The sequence below is a fragment of the Sus scrofa genome, chromosome 13 (assembly GCF_054392235.1).
Source record: "Sus scrofa isolate SSC_HxYL_T2T_F1_AM1 chromosome 13, Sscrofa_HxYL_maternal_Yorkshire_Landrace_v2.0, whole genome shotgun sequence".
Lineage (NCBI taxonomy): Eukaryota > Metazoa > Chordata > Mammalia > Artiodactyla > Suidae > Sus > Sus scrofa.
This window is the reverse complement of record NC_139395.1, coordinates 59,215,651-59,240,506: the sequence shown is the minus strand read 5'-3', so window position 1 is coordinate 59,240,506 and position 24,856 is coordinate 59,215,651. Positions and strand designations below refer to the sequence as shown.

The following is a 24,856-nucleotide window of genomic DNA, read 5'->3' as shown; positions in this document are numbered from 1 at the left end:
GACAAAGACAAATACCATATGATATCACTTATAACTGGAATCTAATATCCAGCACAAATGAACATCTCCACAGGAAAGAAAATCATGGACTTGGAAAACAGACTTGTGGCTGCCTGATGGGAGAGGGAGGGAGTGGGAGGGATCAGGAGCTTGGGGTTATCAGACACAACTTAGAACAGATTTACAAGGAGATCCTGCTGAATAGCATTGAGAACTTTGTCTAGATACTCATATTGCAACAGAACAAAGGGTGGGGGAAAAATGTATACATGCAAGGATAACTTGATCCCCTTGCTGTACAGTGGGAAAAAAAAAAAAGAAATGCAGGGAGAAAATAAAGCTGGGTTTGACTGTGGACTGCCCTCCCCACCAACCCCAGCTCTGTGCTTAGCATCTAACACATACTGGAGTCCTGAGTCCTCACAATAGACCCAACAGGGTGACATAAGAACTGGGAGTGGAAAGTGGTTATTATTAGATTTAGAAATATTCAGATGGGGTTAAATTAAGGATTCCTAAAACCAGACATGATAAAATTTAATATTTCTAGAAATTGATGAGAAATAACTTCTTCTTGACAAAATTTAGATTTTGTGAAAGTTGACCCAGGAAAATGAGCATTTTTGGTAGCAATAATAGCCAGTGAGGAAACTCACTGTGCCCCCCAAAAAACTTTGAAATCACAGTGAAAAAGATCTGATAAAAGAAGCAAATGTTTATGAAGTTTTTAAAAAAATCATCTCACCCCTGTGAATATCATTTTGATAAAATAAAATGAAAATGGAAAAATTGGAGTTGTGCTAGATAGAAATTTGATTAAGGAATTAAATTGGCTTAATGTCATTTACCCAAGAAACTATTGCCTTGATGAAGATTCTCCAGTTTTGATTTAAATCTGATTAATGTTGGTAATAAAAATATTTGTAGCATTGAAATGGCAGGGTCAAACTTTGGGGTCAAAATGTCTTATTCCCTGATAGGCCCATTTTATGCAATAATGCGCCATGAACACAACAGTCCTGAAAGTGCAAGAATTTCTCTTCCAGAAGTCAAAGGCCCTCTGAAGTAATTTTTTTTTTTTTTTGGTCTTTTTTTTTTTTTTTTTGCCTTTTCTAGGGCCGCTCCTGCGGCATATGGAAATTCCCAGGCTAGGGATCTAATTGGAGCTGCACCAGCTGGCCTACGCCAGAGCCACAGCAACAAGGGATCCAAGCCACGTCTGAGACCTACACCACAGCTCACGGCAATGCCAGATCCTTAACCCACTGAGCAAGGCCAGGGATTGAACCCGCAACCTCATAGTTCCTAGTAGCATTCATTAACCACTGAGCCACGACGGGAACTCCTATTGAAGTAATTCTTAACTTCAAAGCCCTTGATTTGAAAAACTGGTCACTTTGGGGCTGTAGCTTTTGCTATCTCAAGCCTGGAAATGTTAGAGAGGAAATAATGATTCCAGCATCTTATTCAGGAAGAGTTGCAAATTCATTCGCTGAGCAAGGACGATTTCTGCATTAGTGTCATCTGAATTAGTGCCTTTTCGCCTAGAAACAGTTGTAAAATATGTGTTTGTTCTTACACTTTTTAAAAAATATATATATTGGGTTGAAATTGAGGTTAATGTTAGTCCAATTTGATTCTACTTTGATCACTAAATTCAGTAATAGGCTCTGTCACTTCCTGTCTGTATGGCCTTAAACAAGTTACTTAATCTCTCTAATCTTGTTTCCCCAACCATAAATGGGAGCAGTAGCACTGACACCATACAATTATTGTGAAGATTAAGTGAGAGGAAGACTTTAATACTTTGGTTTAAAGGGGATGCTCAGATAGTAGTCTTTAACCATCAGCACTATTATTAGTATATTGCATTTTCTATACTCACAGTGCAATTATCTAGCTGTTGGGTTTGAATGATTTGTCCCCCAATTAGGAAGAACATTTTCCAAGACAAGAGTTAGGCTCTCTTCCTGTATTAGTTCTTTTTATTTCTGCTTACTGGTCATCAGAATCCTGCCGCTGCCCCCCCGCCCCCCGAAAAGATCACCAAAAACAGCTGGATCATCAGACAGGGAGATGGGGTGTGCTAAATGAAGGGGTTATTTAAAGAAAAGTGGACAGAGTAAGGGAAATACATAAGGAAAAAGGCACAGAGATGTCATAGTGCCCATAGCAAAAAAAGGCAGGGAAGGAGGGCCCTCTAATAAGAGCTGTAGGTAAAGTACCAGGCTACGCTTTGACAAAACATAAGCCACTGGAATAAATATCCCAACCTCTCTTTCATCCAACCCTCTGATCTCTTCTTGGTGCCTCTCATTGGCTGAGGCCAACAGAAAGCCAGAAGACAAGGAAGCTGAAGAAGACCATGTGTAGAATTCAATATCCTGGAGTTCCCATCGTGGCTCAGTGGAAATGAATCTGACTCGCATCCATGAGGATGCAGGTTCGATCCCTGGCCTTGCTCATTGGGTGAAGGATCTGGTATTGCAATGAGCTGTGGTGTAGGTTGCAGATTCGGCGTGGATCCTGCATTGCTGTGGTATATGTTGCCATCTGCAGCTCCCATTCAACCCCTAGCCTGGGAACCTCTGCATGCCACGGGTGCAGCCTCCCCCTCCCCCCAAAAAAAATAGAAAAAAGAAATCGACATCCCTAACACAAAGCGGGAGAAGAAAGGTGATGGATGGGACTGGGAAGTACACTGAGAGTAAGCAGCAGAGCCCTCCAGGCTGAAAAGGAAAAGTGATGGAAGGTGGTTCATAAAATTCTGACATTTCATCTTTAATGTAGATGGAGAAAGACTCTTCCCCATAGCATAGTAGTTTGGAAGTAAGGTTTGGTATCCCACCAACCCCAGTGTGAATCATGCCTTTACCCCTTCCTAACTGTAGGATTGAGGGTAGTTACTCTCTGACTTGGCCTTGGGTTTTTCCTTTGAGAGAGAAAGATGAGGTTAAACATCTACATTATAGGTTGCTTTTGAGCAGAAATGAGATGATGTATATAGTACTCCTGGCCCAGAAAAAAAAATGCTGTAAACACCTTAGCAACTGAATTATGAGTACCATGGTTCTCACCTGGGGGCAGTTTTGTCCCTTAGGCGTCACTCCGCAGTATCAAGAGATTCTTTTGGTTGTAACAACTGAGGTGACGCTATTGGAATCTAGTGGTAGAAGCCAAAGATCCTACTACCCCTTTTTCTTTTCCCAAGACGGGCATCCACAACAAAGAATTATCTGACCCAATATGTCAATAGTTCCAAGTCTGAGAAACCCTGGCTTAAAAGGATTTCATCTCTGTATGTCCATCGTTGGGGCTCTCTATTATTTGATACTGTTTTTAAGATCCATGATTCCTAGTCCTTTGTTTATTTTTAGTAAATTTGAGATTTCTGTACTCCTCCTTCCATTAAATGATGAAGTAATATTACACATATAGCCCTTCAACACTCAGTGACTTTGTCCTTCCCTATGTTAAATAGGTAGGTAGGTAGGTAGGTAGATAGATGATGGATAGCTAGATGGATAAATGATGTATTAATTAATTAATTAATGAAAAATAGAAATCAATGTGATATGTTATAAGCCAAACTACAATAACCCAATATTAACTTATGTCAAATTCATGTTATGGACTTGTAAGGCAACAACACCACAGAGCTATTTCTAGGGGCATTTCAAATCACCAGGGAGCCATCTGTTGGAACACGTTGTTATTCCTGAGCTGTAATTTCTGGTGAGGCTCTTTCCTATAGGAAACAAAAAAGTCACAAACTTGTAAACTAATAAATGGGAAATAGGTCAGTGGAATTCAGCATTGACTTAAACAAGGAGCATGTTTACACAGAGTTTGATTGTGTTATTTCTCTCCCCCTTTTCTCTTTCCTTCGGCTCAGTATTATTTTATCCAGAGTTGTTGCCCTGGCAACAGTAGACATTCCCTTTGAGAAAGTTGAGGGTATAAAGGCAGAATACTCCTTAACCTCCAGATGGCTCTGAGGTTTCACTCTGTGTTTCATTTCCTCCAAACTCAAAGGGAGAGTGGTCCTCCCAGAGCTCCTGTTCATTCATTCATAAGTTTTCACTCCAGTCCTTAGTAAAGACAGATCAAGCATATGACCTACTGTGGGACAGAGGCATTAATAAAGTAAGCAAAAAACCCGATAAGTACCAGTTGTGACCAGGACTGTCAGAGAAGCAGGGGCAATGACAGAAAACAAAACCAGTGCCCTCCTTAGACTATCTGATCAATGAAGGGCTCTTGGAGGAGATGACCTGTAAGGGATGGCAAGAAGGAAGAGAAGAAGTTTCTTGCCTGGGAAGGACTGGTCAATGCAGAGGCCTCCAGTCAGGAAAGAGCTAGGTCAGTTTAGAGAATAAACATTGGTGAGAGGATAAGGGACAAGATCAGCTGGCAGTGGGGAGGGGTCTATGCAGAGCTTGAAGTTACTCAGAAAGCAGTGGGGAAATGGAAGTATTTTAAGCTGGGCGGAGACTTAATATTTGTTAACTTTTTGAGTGTGTTATCTATGGAATGAGAGCAAAGTGAGACTGAGGAGTGATGCCTGCAGGATTGTGTCCAACAAAATAAATAACTCTAAAGAGGGGAAAAATCAGGATCCAGGAGAATCTAGAGAGGATAGATGATCAAAACTATCATCTAGTTTTGAAGTAGTAAGACAGTATGGAAAGAACAGAATTCAGAATCACCTGGATTCAAAACTCAGCTTCATGTCCCATGCAACCCTGAAAAAATTGTTTCACGTGTCTAAGCCTGTTTTCTTATCTGTAAAATAGGGTGATGACAGCTGCTTCATTGGATCACTGTGAGGAGTAAAGATGACCTGTAGCAAACACTTGGCACATTGTTGGTGATAAATAAATGGTAGCTTGTATTGTTAGGATCAATATGATAAAGTCGGAATGGCTGGGTTTTAAATACTGAACCACAGACTTTAGAGCTTCCTTGTGTCCATAGAAAAACAGGAAAGTTATATGATGGACAGTGTCAGTGCATAGCATAGAAGTTCCTTGAGCAAGACAAGAATATCTGGGAAGTTAGTCATGAAAGATGTGTTTCACTGAGGCCTTCATTGAGACTTCACTGAGGGGTATAGAAGACAATATCTTTAACATCATTCCTGTGGCAAATAAACATAAAATCTATGCACTTATTTCTTCTTGATTATTTTAGAGTAAGCCAGAGTCATAAAGCCAAAGAGCATTTGTTGACAGGAATTATTTTTAATTCAGCCTTACCTCTGCCAAAATGATTGCACTGGGGGCATTTACTCTGTATATCATCTATTCTTTCCTTGTTTTATAGGTACCCATTTAAGTAGCATTCATGAGCATTATCCCTTGGTTATACCTCCAGGTAAATCTTAGTGGTTATGTGTTGTTATAATGTCCATGCTACCAATAGGGAAGTTAGGACTCACAATCCAAGATTAGTCACAGAGGTGGATCTGAAGCTGATAGCATTTATGGCTTGAACCTAGCCAGAAACCAGATTGGGACTTGAACCCATGTGCCAGGACTTGAACCAAGCCTAAACCCAGATTGGGACTTGAACCAAATTAGAATCATTCACCTGGTATCTGGACTTACTGAGGTTCAGGTTCCTTGTGCCGCCATGCAGAAAGAATTCAGCGAAAGACAAAGTGATAGGCAAGAAATAGATTTATTAAGATAGGACACTTGTGAGAGATGAAAGTGAGCAGGCAAAGAGGCTCTGCCCTGTGAATCAGGTGGGTTATAGTCTTATAATCCAAGGGGAATGAGGGTGGGAAAAGCCTGCCTCTTCCTCTCTCTTCGAGTAGTAGCTCCTCCTTGGTATTCAGTAAGAGAGTATTTGACCCTATACGGTCAAACTAGGACTGTCATGGGGCCTATTCAAACCAGAAGAAGGGTGGTCCTTAAACTCCTGCACCTGGCCTGAACATGAATGCAGGCCTCACTCCATCTTCTACCCAAGGACCTGAGGCATATCTCGCACCTTCACTAGTCAAGCAAGCCTGCCACGTTCTGATGGCCCTCTTGAGCAATTATTAACTTACAGTTATCTCCCAAATTTCCCTAGGTTTTCCTTTCTATGGTCCCTTATTGGGACTTCTACAACCACCTGTGTAACTATTCCATTCCATCCCTATCAGATCTAGGACTCAAACCAATGTCCATTTAACTCATTCAATTCCATCCTAATCCTCTACCTTAGTTTAATACATTAACAAAGATAGCTAGGCTATGTGTTTCCCCTGATAGAGGAAAAACAAACAAACAAAAGAAGGGCTTTGTATAAAAATAGAAGGAAAATTAAACTGGGGGATCTAGGTGTAAAACTGTTTTACTACTAAGACATCAAAGAAGGATGTTTTATAAATGAGCTTTCTGGGGGCAACGTTTTAATCTTTGTTGTTTTTGTTCTGGTTTATTCCAAGATGTTTAACTAATATGACACAGATTAAAAACGATATTCGGAAACACATTCAGCAAGATCACGGCAGTGTAATATATATGCCAGATTGCATGGATGTCTCTGTTGTGAGCTCTTTGTATTCAAAACAAGCAGAATTAAATGAACCTATTTATTTTAACAAGGAAAATGCAAATCCGCAATGTGTAACTTAAAAGTAATTCTATATTTAATCAGTCAGTTTAACTCATGTCCAGGAAAAACACTCAAAGTTAACTGGTATTTAAAATAATTACCCAGTTAATTTAATTTCCATTTACCTACATGATTCTGAGTGAAAATACAATAAATTTTTTATAGTCATATATTAAAAATCAAAGGATTTGTGCTTTCAAAGGGAGTGTTACCCCTGAATCACACAAGGCGTTTCACTTGGGATAAAGACCTTCCTACTTGCTTTGACCATTTTCTTCTCTCAGAAGAATGATGATGAGGAGGATGATTCCCGAGAACTGTAAAGGGTCTGAGATTTTACTCTCCTTGTGAGCTAACCAGTTAACCTGCCAGAGAATCATAGATGCTACCAGATGACACTACCTGTGGCAGTGACGAAGGGCTTTCCTGCTCATGGCACAGCATGGGGCATGCGCTGCCTGCCTATTTACACTGGTTCCCCAGCTTCCCCGTGTCCCATGGGGACCACATGGAAGAGCCCAGGTGGATACTGCATATTCAGTGAGTCTGTGTCATAGCGGAACAAAGTGGAGCTCAGGGAACTTCAGTCTTATATGGTGCTGCCAGTAAACCTGCCTAGTTTTTGTTCTGAAGGGAGATGATCTCTTTAATCCTCATCTGGAAACAAATCTTCTCTCTGCCCTGTAGAGAAATTGTATCTCTATATTACAAAAGTGTTCAACATATAAACAAACTTGAAGGGATAGTGAAGAAAAATTGCCACAAGAATTTTAGCAGTGCCATGGAGAATTATTGCCCAACCATGATGATGATGGTGGTAATTATTGAGCTCACATTTCCCAGACATTGAGTCAAGCCCCATGTCTCATTCAGCACTTAATCTCATTCAATCCTCATTACAGCCCTGGAAGTAAACATTATTATCTAAACTTGTACATAAGCATCATGGAGACTCCAAGAGGTTTAACAAATTTCCCAGGTTCACATACATAGAAAGTGGCAAAGCAAACTCTTGAATGCAGTCTCTTAACGCCATAATCTGTGGAATTAAGGAATCTTGATGTTTTCTTGCTGCTTTACAAAACAGGCTTATATATAAATACGTGCCATAGAGGAAACAAGTTACTATTTAAAACAGAAGGAATTTAGATGGGGTCTGTAAAGATATCTTTTTTCTTATCAGGATGTTAAGAGAGTTTCACAAGTGAACTTATTGGGAGAGTTAAGTAACCGAACCCAGATTTCAGTTTAGGAAGTCTGTCTTCATAGTTGGAGCCCTTTACCATGAGGCTGGATGGTCAACACCAGATGGATACAAAAGCCAAAGTTAACTCTCGGCAACCACCCCCCTTGCTGATGCTTTAACCTTCCCTTTAAGAAAAAGCACAGTCCCTCAGAGCATGAGGGTAAAGTGTTGTCAGTAATTGTCAACTATCTGTGAAGTGCTGCTCTTTTTCTGGAGCAGACGGGCAATTTAGAAACACATGTCCCCCACGGGCTGTCCAGAGATGGACCATTGCAATAGGATGGCAGAAAATGACAAGTAGTTCTCTAGGGTATCACCATCAGTTGGTGAGGTTAATGCCAACATATCTTAGGATGCCTAGGGAGATTCATGGATTCTTCATTAGCACCTGAGTGATTCCGATACTCTAAGAATGAGGACAGATTCATCCATTCATTTATTCAACAAATTCTTAAAGATCTATTATGTGTGAGTTTTGTTTCTAATCTGATATAAATACTGACAAGCAAGACTGATATTAGAATGTACAGTGATATGTCCTATAATGGAGTTATGTAGAATGTCTAATGGGAGGAGACAGGAAAAAGTAACTAACACATCCCAGGTACACTGTGGGGAACACTTGGACTGAGCTTTAAAAAATGAGTAGAAATTTAATATTTCTTTTGATGTTATTTACTTCACTTATCTCAATTTGGAATATTTGATGTATTCAACCCTTACCTGTAGATGGTTTATCTCCTATGTCTGCCTTATGCACAGTCCAAAGAATAGTGTCAGAAACAGGGTGCTCAGTGTTTCTTGATGTGAATGAATGAAGGTTAAACATTTAAGTTTTGCTTGGATTCTTCAAGGTGATGTTCAGAATTACACCTGTGCATTTTGTAGTTTCACAAGATTTTTTGCTAGAAGTAACTTTTAGGAGCCCTTTAAATCTGCCTTCATGGCAATGTCTATCTTCCATACAAAGCAGGAGGCAGTAGAATGAGAGTTGATTGACTGATTCATTCATGAGTCATTAAATGTTTTTTGAGCCTCCACCACATGCAAGGTACTGGATGTTAATCATTCATTTAGAAACTAACAACTCCATCATTAGCTCTGAGGAAATCAAACATAGCCATGGGACATAGTTTGTGGGCACACTGTATAAGAAAGAGAAAAATAAATGGGCATAACTGAAAAAAAAGCAAAAAGAGTACGGAGGTAAAAGCCTTAGATTTTGCCTGCAGTATCTCAAATTTTGATCTTCCGGGAGGAAAACTTTTGGGTTGAATGATATAGATCAACTCTGTACATTATTCATTTCCCCACACTCATCTCCATATTCCTTTTACTTTCTTCTTAGAATAAAGGAAAAATATGCAATTGGTAGAATTATGAATATAAGCATACTTCCAGTTTTAAGAAAAATCATGAGTTATACTATGAAGTATCCTAGGATATATTTAATTAGTAAGTGATTACTAAGTACTAAAGTACTGAGAACTAATGGTTTCATAGCAGTGGGTTCTTTATCCCAAAAATGTCTGTCACAGGTCTTTTTGATTCCAGTATTCCCTACATTTATTCAAATTTTATTGTTTCTCTACAACACTGAAGCAGACTAGTTTATTAAGTAGTCTAGCTTATTTTCAAGTATGCTGATCTTGAGTGGTTATAAATTATTTATGCACATCACTTAAATTGAATCAGAAATGGTTTCCAATCAGAATGAAATCATCTTTTAGTTTAAGCAAATGATGCCAGTATTTAAAAAAAAAAAAAAGATTTGCAATTATGCCCACGCCTAGACTCTCTCTGCTATAGGACTTCTATAGAAAAAAAGAATTTAATGTCTTTTTAACACAGCATTTGTATTCTTATGTAACTCCTTCCTTCCTTATTCTTTCTCTTAAGTTGGCCAAGTGTGAATTTCTGCCCTTTGGAAACTCAAGGAAATTTTGAGATTGCTTTTTAAAAATTCAAATAATTTAATAGCTTCGCTGGAGATTTTACTCTCCTGAATAAAACTCTGAATAACTCCCTTTTGCCTGTAGAATCAAGTTCAAGCTTTTTAGCATAAAATTCATGACCATCCATGACCTATCCCATGCCATCCTTTTCTCACTCCTCACCATCTAATATTTAACTACTTAGAGTTTCACCACCATCATGATTTCTGTACCATTATTCATGCCGTTCCCTCTACCTGGAATGCCTGCTCAGATTTTCATTACTCTACTATCTCCCACTTGTCTTTCTCAAATCAGCTCCTCTTTCATGACCTGCAGAAGGTTTTCCCTTGACTGCACTTGTGTGGCTAAGAGTCCCTCTCTACTCCTTCATACAGAGGTAGCAGATAAAAGCTTCTGTTGAAGTCATGTATACACATTGCCTCACCCAAATAGATGTAAACATTCCACAAAGGCCAGAATGTGTTTTATTCATCTTTGTGTACCAATGTCTGGCACTTTATGGATATTCAATAAACTTTTGTTGAATGAATACATGAAGGAAGGAATGAGAGCTCATAAGGAAGAACCTGAGATGGAAAGTCAATGAGGAAGAAAAGACCTTGAAAATACAATTCTAGAGAGGCAAGAAGACAAGTATAAGAGATACAGCTAATGCAGAGAGGAAGAAATGTATGTGTTTGTTGAATTGATGTTTACTGAGCATCCACGTGCTAATATAGGTGGTGTAGTGATGGACACGATAAATAAGCTACTTTACGGAGCTTACTTCTAGGCATAGGCCTAGATTATTGCCTCCCCCCCCCCAAAAAAAAAACTGCTTCAAGGAAATAAATAAGGGTTAGGTGATAAAAGGGTGGTGGGGAGAGATTTAGATTGGATGGATAGAGCAAGCCTCTTTGAGAAGAAGACTTGGGAAATGACACATAAAAATGGTGAGATGGCAAGCCAGCCCTGCTAAGAGCTGCTCAGAGAGTCTTCTAGTGTGTGCAAAGCCCCTGAGGTGGGACACATTCAAGATTTTGAAGAAGTCCATCATTATGTTGAAGTTGGTTGAAGAATTGGAGGGCCTGAATTCCTAAGGAAGATGGTCAGTAAAAATAAGGGTGGCCTGTGGATGACTTGGAGACAAGGCACTCAGAAGCCTGCAGAAAAAGGACCCCTCAGGGTTCATGAGACGCTGGCAGGGAGACAAGGCTCTGAAGGAGAGCTTCCCACAGGATAGGTACAGGCTCCCACATTCTGTGAGCTGATGTGAATAAAGAGAATGGAGAAATGGGAGTTTGGAAAAGTCTTCACCTAAACTATTGAGACCACAGCACTCATTGGAAAGGACTCTTGGATTCTTTACCACTTGTCCCTACCTTGTAAAAAAACCCCACAGATCATCTAGCCCACAAACATATATCAGAAGGCCCTAGACAGACAGATAATGGCTTCACGAACATTACCAATGATTTCTGCTATATATATATATTTTTTAGGCTGCACCAGTGGCATATGGAAGTTCCCACACCAGGGGCCAAATCAGAGCTACAGCTGCCAGCCTACACCACAGCCACCAGCAATACCAGATCTGAGCCACAGCTTGAGGCAATGCCAGAACCTTAACCTACTGAACAAGACCAGGCATCGAACCCACATTCTCACAGAGTCTATGTCAGTTCCTTAACCCGCTGAGCCATAATGACAACTCATTCTCTATCTTTTATTATTGTCCAGCATAAATACCATAGCAATAACAGTTAATATCAAATTATTTATGCCAGGCAACTCACAGCATGAGGGTTAACGTATGGGCTCTGGAGTCGGACTCTTTGAGTTTAAATACTACGTCTGGCACTTACCAATTCTGTGGCTTTTGGCAAATTACCAAGTGTATGTGCCTTCATTTCCTCATCTGTAAAATGGGTGGAAGAGGAGATGACAAGACATGTCCTGTGGCCCGTGTGAGATGTAATGAGGTAATAGAGGAGAAGTGCTTAGAACAGCACTTCATATGTACTGAGGTAAATGCAAGCTGCCTTCACTAACTTGTTTAATGGAAATCTTATAAAATTGGATTGTGATGATTATTGTATAACTATAAATGTAATAAATTCATTGAGTATTAAAAAAATTTAAAAAAATTGAAAAATTATCACAACCACCTTATCAGGTGGGTAATGTTGCCACCCAGTCTGCATATGGGAAAACTTGAGAGGTTTGGTAATTTGCCAGGGTGTCAGCTACTCAGTGGCAAAACTGGGATTTGAACCCAGGCTGATTTCAGAGTCCAAGTTCTTAATCATTGCTCTATCATGCTTTTTATTTAGAATGATAACCACTCAGCTGGTTTGGAAACTTGCCCATTAATTCCTGATGTCATTTTGGCAGGTTTGTTTGTTTGTTTGTTTTATGTTTTTAGGGTCATACCTGCAGCATTTGGAAGTTCTAGGGCCAGGGGTAGAATTATAGCTGCAGCTGCAAGCCACAGCCACAGCCATAGTCACAGAAACACCGAATCCAAGCCTCATCTGCGACCTACACTGCAGCTTGTGGCAATGCCAGATCCTTAACCCACTGAGTGAAACCAGGGATTGAGCCCACATCCTCATGGACACTATGTCAGATTCTTAACCTGCTGATCCATGATTGGAACTCTCTATTTTGGCAATTTTTAAGTGTAGGTTTAGTTTGTTTGTGGAGTGTTAAGAGAAGAGGTACATGGTGAGCTGAATAGCCAAGAGTCTTGGGTCTTGCTCACACTCCTAGTTTCTAGGGCACCCCAGAGAGTTCCATGGGTCCATATAGCTTCATCTGTGATGTACACCACGGCTCACAGCAACACCAGATCCTTATAGCCCTGAGGGAGGCCAGGGATGGAACCTACATCTTCTTCATGGATACTAGTTGGGTTTTTTGTTTGTTTGTTTGTTTGTAGGGCTTCACCTGTGGCATATGGAAGTTTCCAGGCTAGGGCTTGAATTGGAGCTTCAGCTGTCTGCCTATAGCACAGCCACAGCAACCCCAGATCTGAACCACATATGCAACCTATACCACAGCTTATGGCAATGCTAGATCCTAACCCACTGAGTGAAGCCAGGGATCAAACCCACATCCTCATGGATGCTAGTCAGGTTTGTTCCCACTGTACCATGAAAGGAACTCCTAGTAGTTGGGTTCTTAACCTGCTGAGCCATAACAGGAACTACCCCGATCCATGCGAGACAACCAAGTTCTCTGTAGGGAGAGTCAGGATGATTTGGGGAAAGGGCCCTGGTTATTTAGTGTAGTCATTTTTGAGCAGTGGTTTGAGTCAAAAGGTCTGTGTTCTGGTTTAATAGTCATGCTGGCAAATGAGAAAGGATGCTTAATGGAATGGTCTGCTGCATATATTAGCTCCAACCTCTTTCATAATTTTTAATTCAGTTCATGAATAAATCTGATCAGTAGCACCACTGAAACTGATTCTGTGTAATTCAGGTCTGTGTTGGATTCTTTCCAAGAAAACTCACAGGAAATACCAAAAAGACCATGCTTCCTATAAATGTTTCAACTTCACCTTTAACAATATCGACTCCAAAGAGAACATGAAGAAAATTTTCCAATTAATATACCCTTTCTAAGAAGTCAAATAAACAGTGATGCCGTATTCTATACCATATTAATTGTGTGTATTATGTTTCTCCAACTTTGTAAATGCTTGTTATCACTTGGCATTCATAAGTTCTTCCATCACTGGTTTGAAAACTGAGCAAAGTAGAGATAGAACTACTGTGTGAGGAAGAGTACTTCTAAACACTTCTTAAGTAGCAAACCTTTTTTTTTAAATTTATTTTTATTATTTATTAAAATTTTTTATTGTTATTTCCCCAATACATTTTTTTTCTACTGTACAGCATGGTGACCCAGTTACACATACGTGTATACATTCTTTTTTCTCCCATTATCGTGCTCCATCACAAACCTTTAGGCTTTTTTTTTTTTTTTTTAAGTAACTTGGCTGCTGAGTTGTTTTTTAAGGTGTAGGTATGTTTTTGCTTTTTCTTCCTCTAGTGTCTTACTAGCTTATATTTACTGAGAGTGCACTACTGAGTACTTTATTTTTGAACATTTTTCTAATTGAAGTGCAATTGATTTGCAATGTTGTGTTTCAGGTGTACAGCAGAGTGATTCAGTTATACAAACATATATGTATTAATTTTTTCAATTCATTTCCCTTATAGGTTATTACTAAATATTGAGTATAGTTCTTTGTGCTATACGGTTCTTGTCCTTGCTGGTTATCTGTTTTATATATAGTGGTATGTATCTCTTAATCCCAAACTCCTAATTTATTCCTCATCTTTCCTCTTTGGTAACCATAAGTTTGTTTTCTATGTCTGGTGGGTCTATTTCTACTTTGTGTATAAGTTCATTTGCATCAATTTTTTTTAGATTCCATATATAAGTGATATCATATGATTTTGTCTTCGTCATACTTCACTTAGTATGATTATCTCTAACTCCATCCATGTTGCCACAAATGGCATTATTTCATTTTTATGGCTGAGTAATATTTCCTTGTATATAGCTACCACATCTTCTTCACCCATTCATCTGTCAATAGTCAAGACATGGACACAATCTACTAAGTACCTAAATGTATCATCTCATTTAATCTTTATACTGTCCTGTGAGGTTGTTATTACTGTTATTCCCTTTTGACAGATGAAGAGACTAAGGCACAGGAAAAATTTCCTAATATGATGCAGACCTAGGCTTCCAGTTTAGGTGCTTGTACTCTAGAATCCATGCTCTAAATCTCTATGCTATACTGCCTTCCAAAATAGGTTATCAAAAATAATTACTAAATAAATGAATTATCATATGAGCTTTAGTTGGGAGAAATTACCAAGGTCCTGTGGCAAAGGACATAGCATTTAAAAATTAAAAGTACCGTTCTTTCTTTTCTGCCCAGATGCATCAGTTTATTTTCCTATGGTATTTTACTTAATGAAAAAATGTATCTCTGTACAGAAGATCTATCTGTTCTACCTGCTGAATTTAGGATGAGTAACATTCCCTAAGAAGGCTGTGAGTCAGCATCTTTTCCGCATGGACTAGTTTACATTCTCATCTGCTGCAAAGGTCCATCTAAAGAACTGGTTTGACAATGTGCTTTATCTGCAGCTTTATCTCAAGAGGCTTGATAATTAAAGCAACAGCAACAAGGACCATTTATTGAGCGCTTGCCCTATGCCAGACATGTGCTAAGCACTTAATGTGCATTAACTTGATTAATCTTTACAAATTGTTTCCATTTAAAGATGGGAAACAAAGAAGTAAAATAACTTGCTCAAGATAACACATTTAGGAAGGTGAATTGGGGAAACACTTCGATCCCAAACTCATGCCCTTATCCACCATGCTCTGCTGCCTCATGCCCATTCAGATATGTTCATATTTTCCCTGCTGTGACTAGTTCAATGCCTGGAACCATGGACAGATACTAACATCTACTGAGGATAGATCAGTTTAATTGATTGATGAAATGGAAAGTTGAACAGTTGTCTCTAGAGTGGTGCTTCTCAAATGTTAGTTTGCATATGAATCACTGAGGGATCTTGTTAAAATGCAGTATCTGATTCTATAGGTTTCAAGTAAGGAATGAAATTCTGCATTTCTAATAGACTTCCAGGTAACCCTGTTGCTGCTGGTCCAGAGACCACACTTCATATCGCAAGGCTGGAAACCTGAGCTGTCCAGTGTGGTCGCCACTAGCTATGGTGTAACTCTATAAATGTAAAACAATTACAATTAAATAAAAATTCAGTTTCTCATCCACTAGTCACACTTTTCAAGTGCCACATGGGACTATATCCTCCATATTGGACAAGCAGGTACAGAGATCTTCCATCCTCATGAAAAGTCCTATGGGACTGCACAGCTAGAGAGTGTCCAGTTAGTATAGAAAAAATAATCTTCTTTAAGAATCCCAGGTACATTCATATCTCATTTTATTCCTATGAAAAATTGTCTATTTTCTTGTCGTCTCTTATGTTACCATACCCATGTATTAGATACCCAAATCTTTGATGGGAAATGTATACATTGTACAAAGAATACTGGTAAATATATTTTCACTTTTTGCCTAAGATCCAAAACATGTTCTTCAGGAAAAACACAAAACAAAACAAACAAACAAACAAACAAAAAAACCATTGTTTTTAAAATAACAAACCACAAAATTATCATGGCTCCGAAAGCAACAGAACTTTTATTGAAAATGTTCTAATTAGACTTGGAAAACACATGAAGACGCATCTGCAACATCAGCACTCTTGAGCCCTTTTTAGTCAGTTTTCTCCACAGCTATCTTGTCAAAGACTCATCTTCTATGTCTTAGGGTTTAGAGGTAATTGTCAGCAGAGTAAGGAAAGTCGTTTTTGTTCATTGACAATATCCCATAAAAACTCGTTTTTGTTCAACGCTTTTATTTTACAAATGGGCAAAAAAGAAGATATAATTTTCAGTTTAGTGCTAGATAGAGCTGGTCTTAGAGGCATGGCAATTTGGACAAAGTGATGTGAATCTAGTCTCCATCTCCAACCTTGCTGGGTAATCTGACTTTAACACAATGATCACTAAAGAGCACTTTTTACTTCCCCTTTCTTTTCACTATGTCAAAGATATAAGTGGAGACATTAGATTTGGAAACAATTATCTGGATGGAAATGTCTCTTTGTATTAGTGGTACCTACTCATGATAGGAATTTAAAAACTACAAATATGAAAAAAGAATACAATTTAAATCATCTGAGCAGTTATTTAGAGATATTACTATGAACTAGGTGATTATGTAACCTTATATTTTTCTGTGTGAGGTTTATAAAAATACATATCATACTCTTGCAATATCATGAATATTTTCTGAAATCATTTCATAAGATTATGAATCTTTGCTCATGACCAAAGTAATATTTCATTGTATGGTAATATCAAAATGTATCCATCTGAATCACAATTGTTCAACATTTATATGGTTACTTCCTTTTATTTATTTTAAACCACCCTGTGGTTTATAGGAGTAATTGACATAATTTTCTTTATGAAAAGTTCATAAAAATGGAACTACTAGATCAAATGTTTTTAAAGATTTTAAGCCCTCTGTTGCAGATTTTCAAAGTCCCCTGCAAAAACTTGTATTCATGAATCTAAGAGAAAACATATAAATGTAAACTCCCTGAGGATATGGACTCTGGCTATTTTATTTCAGCCTATCTGCAAAACCTAGATTACTACCTAACAGATAATAGGCCCTCAATAAATATTTATTATCCCAGAGCCCAGCACATAATGATGTTTGATAAATGCTAATTACAGTATTACTTTCTTTCAAGTTATTATTATTTCCATTGCATAGACATTCTCACTGCATGACTATATTTTTATCAGTTTATTTAGAATAATGTCTAAAAATAAACATAAAACTCTTGAAAACTCCAAACTAATCTTTTTTTGTATTCACCTGTGGACTGTTTCCTTTGCTGAATATTTTTGGAACATGTGCAGTGTAGAACTGGTTTCTGCCTCCTTTTTGCCAGCTTATCTATAAAACATCTTCGTGCTGCCACTTGATGTCTACACAATTTCAAAGAATACAACTCACTGGAACACATTAGCCTGAGCAAAATGCTATTGAATACATGAAAAACAAAGGAAATGATCACATGCCATCTCCCATGTAAGTGCTTTGTTGTGTGTGTTTGCCGGTTGGACTCACATAGTCCACCCTTTTTGCGGGGATGGTAGCAGGGTTATCAAAAACATTGGCTTTAGGTTAGAACTTGGGTTTACCATCCTGGTTCTGTGGCTTTGTACAAATTACCTGGTCTCCCTTAGTCTTGCTTTCCTCACTTGTAATAGAGGTGCCTATGTCTCAGAGTTGTCAAGAAGAACCCCCAAGATGGTTCACATAAAGCTCTTAGAACTGAGTGTACGCTGAATGAATACCCAGTAAACAGTGGCCACTGATACTAGAACTTGATTGCCACCAGAGATTGAGCACTGAATATGTGTATAGTTTTATGTTCCCCCAGTTTTACTTTATGCACTTGACACTGGCTTTCAAATTCTGAGATGAGTACATTATATTAGATAGATTAGTACATTAGAATCTTGCAGAAGATTTTTATTGAGCCCATTTTCACCTAAAATAAGACCAAAGTTGCATAGCAAATGCTGCTAGCATGTGAGAGATCTAGAACAATGTTGGAACTGAAACTCTAACCAAAGCATCTCCTTTCTCACTTCCAAGCGTCAGGCAACTTCATGATAATCATGCAAATGGTGCTGGTGATAATAATGGTCATTACAGTGGTGATGAAAGCATGCATAAAATGAGTGCTTTTTTAGCTATGCATGTGTGCATAGATAGTATCATATGTACATAGTATCTCATTTAATCCTCACAAAAACCACACGTACATGCTAGTCTTCCCAGAAGCTGAATTTTTTAATTTGTCTAGAATCAGATAGCTGAGAACTGTAGAGCCGTGACCTGAAATTAGTTCTATCTAGAGTGAAAAATCTGTGTTCTTAGCTACCGCAATCTGCCTTATAAAACCATCCATTTGGAAGCTAGTCCCTGCTCTCAGCAGAAACCAGTGAGGTCATTTTTTCCTGATCCTTGAAAAGAGCGCCAAATCACCAGGATTGAATGTGTAGGCAGATCAATATTAGAACCTAAACTGTTTGCTATTTTCAGTCCTATTTAAGGTCAGTGGAAAATACCCTAAGTCACTAGCCTTTCAAATCCGAAGTTCACTGGAATTTAGTTTTTCAGTCTTCTTGGAAAAATATCTGAGTGAAATCTACTTCCCTTTGTGAGAAGAGAGATTGATTTTGGCTGAATTCATTAGCTCTCTGGTTGAGCACACAGAGAGGAGCAAGGGAGCAGATTATTCAAATAAACAAGTCATCTGATTGAAAACACAGTAATAGCCTCATCATTGAGGGGAAGCCCTGTCTGCTGGAAAGACTCTTAACAACAAGTCGTGTCATTGCATCAGAAGCTAGAACAAGGGCTAAAGGACACATGCAATAGCATTGCAGGATATAAAAATGCAGCTGTGTGGTGGGTCTCCCAGATAATTCTGGTAGATTTTTAAAACACACAGCTTGAAGGCATGGATCTTATTATTTTTTAAGTATAATTGTCCTACAGTATTATATTAGTTCCAGATGCACAACATAGTGATTTGGTGTTTCTATCCATTACAAAGTGATTTCCACGATAGTTTTAGTTACCATCTCTCACCATACAAATTTATTATAACATTATTGGCTATATTCCCCATGCTTATGTTTTATCCCTGTGACATAATTATTTTGTAAGTGGGAACCACCTAGTTGTTCCTAAATCTCTGAGTCTGTTTCTGTTTTGTTACATATGGTATGTTCATTTGCCTTATCTCTCAATTCTGCAAATAAGTGAAATCATATGGTATTTGTCTTTCTCTGTCTTATTTCACTTAGCATAATATCTTCTGAATCATTCCATGTTGTTACGAATGACAAGATTTCATTCTTTTTATGGCTGGATAATATTCCATTTTATATCTTGATGGACACTTAACATTTCTTCTGTATCCTGACTATTGTAAATAATGCTACATGAACATAGGAGTGCATATATATTTTTAAATCAATGTTTTTGTTTTTTGTTTGAAAAAATAGCCAGATATGGAATTGCTGGATCACATGGTAGGTCTACTTTTAATTTTTTTTTTGTCTTTTTGCTATTTCTTTGGGCCGCTCTTGCGGCATATAGAGGTTCCCAGGCTAGGGGTCGAATCAGAGCTGTAGCCACTGGCCTACGCCAGAGCCACAGCAACGCTGGATCTGAGCCGCATCTGCAACCTACACCACAGCTCATGGCAACGCCGGATTGTTAACCCACTGAGCAAGGGCAGGGACCGAACCCACAACCTCATGGTTCCTAGTCGGATTCGTTAACCACTGCACCACAACGGGAACTCCACTTTTAATTTTTTGAGGAAACTTCATAATTATTTTCCATGGTGGCTGCACCAGTTTTCATTCCCACTAACCACATACAAGGGATCTCTTTCCTCCATATCCTCGCCAATACTCATTTTTGTTTGTTTGTTTGTTTGTTTTAATAGCAGCCATTTTGAAGGTATAAGATAAGATCTCATTGTGGTTTTAATTTGAATTTTCTTGCTGATCAGTGATATTAGGCATCTTTTGATGTGGCTGTTGGTATTCTTTATGACTTACTTGAAAAAGTGTCTACTTAGGTCCTCTGCTCATTTTTTAAATTAAATTGAATTTTTTATTTTTATTTTTATTAAATAAATAAATTAAAATTTTTATTTTAATTTTATTGAAGTATAGTTGAATTATAGTGTTCTTTTAGTTTGATTATTTTGCATGTAGCTGTCCAGATTTTCTAGCTTTATTTATTTATGTATTTATGTATGTATGTATTTATTGGTTTTTAGGGCTACACCCATGGCACATGGAGATTCCCAGGCTAGGGGTTGAATCAGAGCTGTAGCCTCTGGCTTACACTACAGCCACAACAATGCAGAATCTGAGCTGCATCTGAAACCTACACCACAGCTCACAGCTATGACAGATTCTTAACCCACTCATGAGGCCAAGGATCAAACCTGCATCCTCGTGGATACCAGTCAGATTCATTTCCACTGAGCCAGGGCAGGAACTGCCCTGTACTGTTTAGTGAAGAAGCTGTCTCTTCCTCTTTGTATATTCTTACCTCCTTTGTCACATATGTTAATTACCATGGAAGAATGTGTTTATTTGGGGGCTCTCAATTCTGTTTGATTGATTTATGGGTTTTCTGGCAATACCATACTTTTTTTGATTATAGTGGCTTTGTAGTATACTTTGAAGTAAGGGAGTTTTTTCTTTCTCGAAATTCTTATGGCTCTTTAGGGTTGTTTGTGTTTCCATACAACTTTTTGAGTTATTTGTCCTACCTCTGTATAAAATGCCATAGGATTTTAATAGGGATCACACTGAAGATTGCCTTGGGGAGTATGGTCATCTTAACAATATTAACAATAGTAACAATATTTAAAAATATTAACTCTTCCAATCCATGAACATGGTATCTTTACATTTTTTGTATTGTCTGCAATTCCTTTTATCAGTGCCTTAGAGTTTTCAGCATTCAGGTCTTTTACCTCCTTTGTTATAATTATTCCTAAACATTTTATTATTTTTAATGCATTTATAAATGGAATTGTTTTCATAATTTCTCTTTCTAATAATTCATTGTTAGTGTATAGAAACATATCTTATTTCTGTATTTAAATCTTGTATTCTTCAGTTGTACTTAATTCATTTATTAGTTCATGTAGCTTTTTGGTAGCAGATTTGGGATTTTCTATTTTTTTATTTTTTTATTTATTTTATTTTATTTTCCCACTGTACAGCAAGGGGATCAAGTTATCCTTGCATGTATACATTTTTCCCCCACCCTTTGTTCTGTTGCAATATGAGTATCTAGACATATTTCTCAATGCTATTCAGCAGGATCTCCTTGTAAATCTATTCTAAGTTGTGTCTGATAACCCCAAGCTCCTGATCCCTTCCACTCCCTCCCTCTCCCATCAGGCAACCACAAGTCTCTTCTCCAAGTCCATGATTTTCTTTTCTAAGGAGATGTTCATTTGTGCTGGATATTAGATTCCAGTTATGAGTGATATCATATGGTATTTGTCTTTGTCTTTCTGGTTCATTTCACTCAGTATGAGATTCTCTAGTTCCATCCATGTTGCTGCAAATGGCATGATGTCATTCTTTTTTATGGCTGAGTAGTATTCCAGTGTGTATATATACCACCTCTTCCGAATCCAATCATCTGTCGATGGACATTTGGGTTGTTTCCATGTCCTGGCTATTGTGAATAGTGCTGCAATGAACATGCGGGTGCACGTGTCTCTTTTAAGTAGAGTTTTGTCCGGATAGATGCCCAAGAGTGGGATTGCGGGGTCATATGGAAGTTCTATGTATAGATTTCTAAGGTATCTCCAAACTGTTCTCCATAGTGGCTGTACCAGTTGACATTCCCACCAACAGTGCAGTGCAGGAGGGTTCCCTTTTCTCCACAGCCCCTCCAGCACTTGTTATTTGTGGACTTATTAATGATGGCCATTCTGACTGGTGTGAGGTGGTATCTCATGGTAGTTTTGATTTGCATTTCTCTTATAATCAGGGATGTTGAGCATTTTTTCATGTGTTTGCTGGCCATCTGTATATCTTCCTTGGAGAACAGTCTATTCAGGTCTTTTGCCCATTTTTCCATTGATTGATTGGCTTTTTTGCTGTTGGGTTGTATAAGTTGTTTATATATTCTAGTGATCAAGCCCTTGTCGGTTGCATCATTTGAAACTATTTTCTCCCATTCTGTAAGTTGTCTTTTTGTTTTCTTTTTGGTTTCCTTTGCTGTGCAAAAGCCTTTCAGTTTGATGAGGTCCCATGGGTTTATTTTTGCTCTAATTTCTATTGCTTTGGGAGACTGACCTGAGGAAATATTCATGATGTTGATGTCAGAGAGTGTTTTGCTTATGTTTTCTTCTAGGAGTTTGATGGTGTCCTGTTGTATATTTAAGTCTTTCAGCCATTTTGAGTTTATTTTTGTGCATGGGGTGAGGGTGTGTTCTAGTTTCATTGCTTTGCATGCCTCTGTCCAGGTTTCCCAGCAATGCTTGCTGAATAGACTTTCTTTTTTCCCATTTTATGTTCTTGCCTCCCTTGTCAAAGATTAATTGACCATAGGTGTCAGGGTTAATTTCTGGATTCTCTATTCTGTTCCATTGGTCTGTCTGTCTGTTTTGATACCAGTACCACACTGTTTTGATGACTGTGGCTTTGTAGTATTTCTTGAAGTCTGGGAGAGTGATGCCTCCTGCTTGGTTTTTGTTCCTCAGGATTGCTTTGGCGATTCTGGGTCTTTTGTGGTTCCATATAAATGTTTGGATTGTTTGTTGCAGTTCTGTGAACAATGTCCTGGGTAATTTGATAGGGATTGCATTGAATCTGTAGATTGCTTTGGGTAGTATGGCCATTTTTACAATATTGATTTTTCCAATCCAGGAACATGGAATATCTTTCCATTTCTTTACATCTTTGATTTCTTTGATTAAAGTTTTATAGTTCTCGGCATATAGGTCCTTTACCTCTTTGGTCAGGTGTATTCTGAGGTATTTGATTTTGTGAGGTGCAATTTTAAAAGGTATCATATTTTTGTATTCCTTTTCTAATATTTCATTGCTGGTATACAGAAATGCAACTGACTTCTGAATGTTAATCTTATATCCTGCTACTTTGCTGAATTTATTAATCAGTTCAAGGAGTTTTGGGGTTGAGTCCTTCGGGTTTTCTATGTATAGGATCATGTCATCTGCATATCGTGACAGTTTTATCTCTTCTCTTCCTATATGGATGCCTTTTATTTCTTTGGTTTGTCTAACTGCTGTGGCTAGGACCTCCAAAACTATGTTGAAGAGCAGTGGTGAGAGTGGGCATCCCTGTCTTGTTCCAGATTTGAGTGAGAAGGCTTTCAGTTTTTCCCCATTGAGTATTATATTTTCTGTGGGTTTCTCATAAATGGCTTTGATTATGTTCAGGAATGTTCCCTCTATACCCACTTTGGCGAGGGTCTTGATCATGAGTGTATGTTGGACTTTGTCAAATGCTTTTTCTGCGTCTATTGAGATGATCATATGATTTTTGACTTTTCTTTTGTTAATGTGGTGTATGATGTTGATTGATTTGCATATGTTGAACCATCCTTGTGAACCTGGGATGAACCCAACCTGGTCATGGTGTATAATTTTTTTGATATGTTGTTGGATTCGGTTGGCTAAGATTTTGTTGAGAATTTTTGCATCTATATTCATCAATGATATTGGGTGATAGTTTTTTTTTTGGTGGTATCTCTGTCTGGTTTTGGAATGAGGGTGATGGTGGTCTCATAGAATGTCTTTGGGAGTATTCCTTCTTCTTCAACCTTTTGAAAGAGTTTAAGGAGGATGGGCACCAATTCCTCTTTATATGTTTGATAGAATTTGCCTGAGAAGTCATCTGGTCCTGGACCTTTATTTGTAGGGAGTGATTTTATGACCTCTTCAATTTCATTTCTAGTGATCGGTCTGTTCAGTTGGTCTGTTTCTGCTTGATTCAGTTTTGGCAGGCTGTAAGATTCTAGAAAATTGTCCATTTCTTCCAGATTGTCAAACTTGTTGCCGTATAGTTGTTCATAGTTTTCTCTTATGGTTTTTTGTATTTCTGCAGTATCCATTGTGATTTCTCCTTTTTCATTTCTAATTTTGTTTATTTGGGTTCTTTCTCTCCTCTTTTTAGTGAGTCTGGCCAGGGGTTTGTCAATTTTGTTTACCTTTTCAAAGAACCAGCTCTTGGTTTTATTAATTTTCTCTATTGTTTTTTGAGTCTCTATTTTATTGATTTCCTCTTTGATCTTTATAATTTCCTTCCTTCTGCTGACTTTAGGTCTTTTTTGTTCTTCTTTTTCTAATTAGTTTAGGTGGAGGGTTAAGTTGTCAATTTGGGATCTTTCTTCTTTTTTGAGAAAGGCGTGTATTGCTATAAATTTCCCTCTGAGTACTGCTTTCACAGCATCCCATAGATTTTGAGAGGTTGTGTCTTCATTATCATTTGTTTCAAGGTAGTTTTTAATTTCCTTCTTGATTTCCTCATTGACCCATTGGTTTTTTAGTAGCATGTTGTTTAGTCTCCATGTAGTAGGTTTTTTCTCTTTGCTTTTCCCATGGTTGATTTCTAATTTCATGGCATTGTGGTCAGAGAAGATACTTGAGATAATTTCTATGCTCCTAAATTTACTGAGGTTAGCTTTGTGTCCCAATATGTGGTCGATTCTTGAGAATGTTCCATGAGCATTTGAGAAGAATGTTTATTCTGATTTTTTTGGATGTAGTGTCCTGAAGATATCAATTAAGTTTAACTTTTCTATTGTTTCCTTTAGGATCTGTTGTTTATTGGTTTTCTG

At 38.0% G+C, this 24,856-nt stretch overlaps 1 protein-coding gene across 26 annotated transcripts in view; it reads left to right on the top strand.

Annotated features, from left to right (window-relative positions):
* Positions 1-24,856, top strand: part of CADPS (calcium dependent secretion activator) — a 502,621-nt gene that overhangs the window by 65,307 nt on the left and 412,458 nt on the right. The gene's annotated exons all lie outside the window — the stretch shown is intronic.